Source organism: Alligator sinensis, unplaced genomic scaffold (genome assembly GCF_000455745.1).
Source record: "Alligator sinensis unplaced genomic scaffold, ASM45574v1 scaffold469_1, whole genome shotgun sequence".
Taxonomy (NCBI): domain Eukaryota; kingdom Metazoa; phylum Chordata; order Crocodylia; family Alligatoridae; genus Alligator; species Alligator sinensis.
In genome coordinates, this window is record NW_005841934.1 from 3373457 (window position 1) to 3378842 (window position 5386).

At 53.9% G+C, this 5386-nt stretch overlaps 1 long non-coding RNA gene across 1 annotated transcript in view; it reads right to left on the minus strand.

Moving 5' to 3' along the window:
• Window positions 1–5386, minus strand: part of LOC112549583 — a 231558-nt gene that overhangs the window by 132000 nt on the left and 94172 nt on the right. The window lies entirely within an intron of this gene.

Here is a 5386-nt window from a genome sequence, read left to right on the forward strand (position 1 = left end):
GCTGACGCTGATTGTAAGAAGTAGTCCTGGTCGAACTAGTATTGACAGACAGCATTTGTGGTGCGAAGAGCCCCTTTCGGTGACAGAACGGCCTGCAAACCAGTGCTGCCTCCTTAGACGTTCACCAACGTGTTTCAACAGCAAGATTTCCTGCTGGAGGACGCACACGTGCTCTTCCCTTTGATGGCTGCGTGGCCCCCACGGTCTGTCACCAACGCTCCCTGCCACCTGGCAAGATGACACAAAGCGTTTGAAACCAGAGCCTGCCAAACAGCGCTGATCACACACATGCCTCGGGGATCAATCGCCCCCCGTGCTCAGCTCCTCAGATTTGCCCGCACTCTTGCCCCAGAGCTATCTGCAACCTCACACAGGGCGAAATCCACCTTGATGTCCAGGCCCAGCACAAGCTCTGAGCAAGGCTTGATCCCAGTCAAATCGACTCTGAACCGAAGCTCTCTGTCCATCTTGGGCAACAGGCATCACTGATGACAGCGGGCATGGACGTCGGGGTTTCGGTGGCGCGCGACTGCTGCCCACGGCTCAGGCTGGGATACGGTGCGCTCTGGGAAAGGCGCAGCCGGGGAAGATGGAGCGTCTGGGGAGACCAAACCTCCACCTTCAGGAGTGCCGGGGAGAGAAGGGCTTGCCCTGACACTCAGCCCCGAGCAACGCCTGTCACCTTCTGGGGGACCTGCCCATTCAATATGTGCGTTCGGACTGATGTTATGAAGCTATCGCTAAGAAAACGGGTGTATCACGAATGCCTCCGCCAACATGCTCCTCTTGCTGATGAGGCTTCCCGCTTGTATCCGTCCAGACCAGGGGCAATAGAGAGCACTTTGCTTTGACCGCCGGGCTTTGATCAGCAAAGGAGAAGTTCAGGGCATGGCTGGGGTAGAAGGACCGTTGTCCTGCCTCTCAGGAGCAGGGAAAGGAAAAGAGTAAAAAATCAGTGGAGGCAGGGGAGGGGAAGAGATGAGCTGGCTCTTGTAGCAGGATGAGCAGACTGGTTCTGTTGTAGGACTGATCGAGTCAGAAGACAAATCACGAGCCGCCTGCCTGAATACAGACATCCAGGAGAAGAGCGAGGCAGAGAGGAAGGGAATTGGGCTTAGGAAATTTGGTTTTTAACGGCCTGTCTTCTCTCTGCTTTACCTCCTAAGTACGAAGCAGTGGTGTCTTCCAAAACCCTGTGCAAAGCATATCTGCTCAGGGCTACCACTTCTACCTATTAAAAGGCTCCTGAAAAGCCAAACTGAAAACCTCGGGTGAGCTTCTAGAAGGATGTCCCATAGCTGGGGGGGCATTATAGAAATTGGGACTTTGAACAGGCAGTTGGGCTGCGGGATCTAGGTCTCAGGATAGGGGCTAGACAGAGGGTCAAGCAGGTAGAGGGACAGTGCCTGGACTCGTCAGAGGCTTAAAACACCAAAGGGTCCAGCAGCTGAGTCCTTGGCAGCAGGCTCATCACGGGCCAAGAGGGGGCCCTGATGCACTTGAGTCAGATTTTGGTATAACCTCGATGGATAAAAGCTCAAAGGAAAAATCACTATCTATCGCTCTCAGCTGGTATCCAAGGGAAGAGATGGGGTGGACCACGCTTCGTTTGCATGTCAGCTACCCACCATCCCACCCGGAAAGAGCTGGTCGGTTCTTGTTCCAATTCATCTAATCGAGGCGTGCTGGGTTAAAGGAACAGACTGATCCTCAGCGTAGAGCGAAAGGGCAATACGAATGAAGCTAAACACAGGGAAGGGGTGACGCCAAAGCGGCGCTCAGTCTTGCACAGCTGGGTGACGGTGCTCAACTTCTCTTCCTTTCCCCTGTTCGATGCAGTGTTGCACTCCAAGAGGCAAGGGCCTGGTCTGGGTGTTGCTTTCCAACTAAAAGAGCCAGCAGCTTGAGGAAGGGGCACGGGCTGCTAGCAGTCTCCAGCTGAAGTAATCTGATTTAACTTGATCTACTGAGAGGTCGCAGTGTACAGGTTCCTTGGAGAGGTGACAAGACCTGTGCGGACAGCTGCCCTGGACCGATCCCTCAGCCAGGAGCAGGCCCCTGACGGAAGATGGAGACAGCGCGCAGCAGGCGCCGGAGCGCATCAAGATGGGGTGAGAGGCTTCCTGCGGGTCGCTGGGGCTGCCGACCAGGTCAGTCGAGCACTTCAGTTCCTCGCGTCCATCACGTTGTGGTAAAGAGCGTGCGGCGGTGATCCGGGAGGGCTCTGCTTTGCTTTGTTTCCCTAACCAGGATGTCAGGACTCACGCCCAGCCTGGTAGCATGGCCACAGGGACTGTAGACTTGGCCCCTTGTTTCTGCCAGCACACCTGGCAGAGAACCACACAAGAAATCAATGAAAGCTTTGTGACCAACTTCACTGGGAACAGGATAGTCCTGTTATAACGGCATTGTGCAGTACTCGTTCCCCTGCCTGCCAGCTTTTTAATGTCATATGTATTCGTTTTATTCTTGTTTTGTCTTCCTGAATTCCTCTTTCTCCTTACGAAACATGAAAAAAAAATCTCCCCAAAGGAGGGACTGCACTTTGAGACTGATGTAATCTCATTACACTGCACTACTTTATTACTTGCTATGCTGCGATCAAGTTAATGAGCTGTTCCTAAAGTTTGATGCATTGACTTGCTATTGAATAATGCTGTGTGTCATTTTGATTGCACCTTGCTTTCATTCACTATAATATTACGTGGCGGGGGGGGAGCAACCAGTTCAGGCCAGACTCTGGATCTGAACTTCCTCCATATCGGAGCTGTGGGTAGCCACGTTCAGGTTCCAGCTCATTCCCAGCTCAGGGCATTTCAGAAGAAGCTAGACAAAGTGAGCGTCATTGTAAAATGGCTTTCAAAAATCAGGATATCACAGACTCCTAGAGCAGTAGGGCTACAACGGGGAGTTTAGGAGCCACCTAATGCAACCCCCTGTCTTCCTGACCTTCTTCAGCCATACAAATCCACTGCCTATCCATCCTATACAAATCCATATTAGCAACACTACACAGTTGACCCTGACAAAACCACAAGACATAACACCATAATCTGCCACAGGTAAAGCAGGGAGACTACTGCAGCCAACACCCTGCTGCGGGAAAGGTTGTTACTATACCCCCAAGAGAGCCAAGGAAGAGGGCCAAGCCCTCTGCTACAGCGGAAGGCAGAAAGCCCCTTACCCCCGTACTTATCACACCATGGGGTACAATTTATTCCGGAGCCCAAACGCAGCGCTGGTCTGACCCTGAGCGGACGGGCAAGACCTTCCAGCCAAGAACCTCTGGGTCTGAGCACCAGCAGGAACGCTGGAGCCCGGTCACAATCCCCAGCCCTGGAGGAAGCCAACACCCAGTGCCTCTGAGGAAGGCTTAAAAAGGTGAGAAATACTCATGAGAAATTACTGGTACAGCTATGCCTAGATCGTTCCCTCTTCTTGGACACCTCCAATGATGAAGAGCCCACAGCTTCCCTAGGGGTCTCTCCCACTGCCTCCCTGCTCTCACAGTGAAGACGTTTTTCCTGATACCCAATCTAAGCCTACTTGCTGCGACTTCAAGCCACTGGTCCACGTCCTAGTCTCTGCAGCAAGAGAGCAAAGGTGCTTTCCCTCGTCACATAGGTGAAGACTGCTGCCATGTCCCCTCTTCAGCACCTTTTCCACAAGTGGCACACGCCTAGCTCCTTCAGTCTCTCCTTGAATGGCTTGTTTTCCAAGCCCTGCATCATTTTGTTGCCTGCCTCTGGACCCTCTCCAACTTCTCCATATCCTTTTTAAAATGCAGAGCCCAGACCAGCACACAGTGCTCCAGATGAGGCCTAACCAGTGCCAAGTATAGAGAAAGGAGCCCTCACCTCCTGTCTTGCATCTAATGCTCTTATTGATGCACCCCAAACCCACATTTGACTCTTGTACAGCTGCAGAGCAGCACAGCAGGGCAGGGGCAGGGGCGCGGAGAGCCAGGCCAGAGGGGCCCCTGCCTAGGGAAGCTTTAGGGTCCAAGACAATAGGGCCCACTGCCTTCAGGGGGTTATAGGGTGCCTGCTGTGACTAAGTGCACTGATAAAATGCTCACAGTGACATTCATTTGGGGGAAGGAAATGTCAGCAAAGGCCCTGGATCAACAGGGAACAGGAAATAAAGAACACATAGCAAAATCTGTGCATGTCCCAGAAAAGAGCCTGCACTTTTAAACTGCAATCACAGCAAAGTATCCGCCACAGACCAGGCGCTGCTCCTGAACGCCGCATGCCAGGGGCCCAGCCTCTCGCTTCTCCAGGCCCGCCGGGCTGCTGCGGTGAAGGTGACGCCAGCAGCCTTCCTCCTCGCTGCCCTGCTCCTGCCTGTACAACTTTGCTGGAGCTGAAATCTGCTGTCTGCGTGGTCACGCTGAAAACTACTTTGGGAACCTCCGGAAGAATCCATCTGGCTCCTCTGAAGCGGTGGGAATGAGGAAGGAAGCGGGGACACTCTTGCACTGTGCGCCAGGGAGATGAGCGCTGGGCTTGGGAAGACAGATGCTGCGTGCCGTCAAAGGAAGATCCCGTCTCCCTCCAAAGAGTCATTTCTGCCATCCGAGATGTAGTAACAGCACCAAACGCTTCCAAAAGCCTGCCCAAATATACATCTTCTGTTAGCTCACCAGCCCTTTAGGAGTCAGCACGCGCTGTGTTTCTGAACTAAGGGATACTCGCTCCAGAAGGACACCCGAGAGTCTCGCAGCGACACCTGCACAAAGGCAGGGAAACCTGCTGACGGGAGTGGGCTGACTCCCGATTCTCACAGGCTGGACTGCGAGCAGCCAAGGAAAGCCTCTGCCTTGTCTCGCAGCATCCCAGTTAATCGAGACACCAACCGACCCTTGACGTGAACAGCCAAAAACAACCAGAAGTGAGACGCTTGCCCCTCCGGCTGGCACGCCGCTCGGGCTTCCGAGGGGGGCTTCCCACACCCCAGCGGCCACCACGAACGCCCTGCTTTGGCATCACTTCCTCTCCTGACACCTGAGTGCCGTTTCACTTAACAAGAGAAAAAGCCTCTACGTGTGTCCCCCCAGGGCCGGCCAAATCCAGAGGTGCAGCACACGTTGGGCCACTTGCCCGTACGCAGGCTTTCTCCTCGCTCCCGGAGTGACATGGTCACGTTGAGAAGTGGCCGGGGTGTCCTGCAGAGACGAAGCTTTGCCTCTCAACACACATTTGAGACCTGATCCTGGAATCACGTGCTTCGGGAAGTGCTTCCACGCCCAGCGAGACCTGCTGGGAGAGCACACATTTGCACACATATGTCCCTCTGTGCTACCTCTTGCAATCCCTACAGTAACTCCCTACACCTGAACCATGCAGACTACATGAGGTCCTAGCACAGCTGAACAACTTCCTGG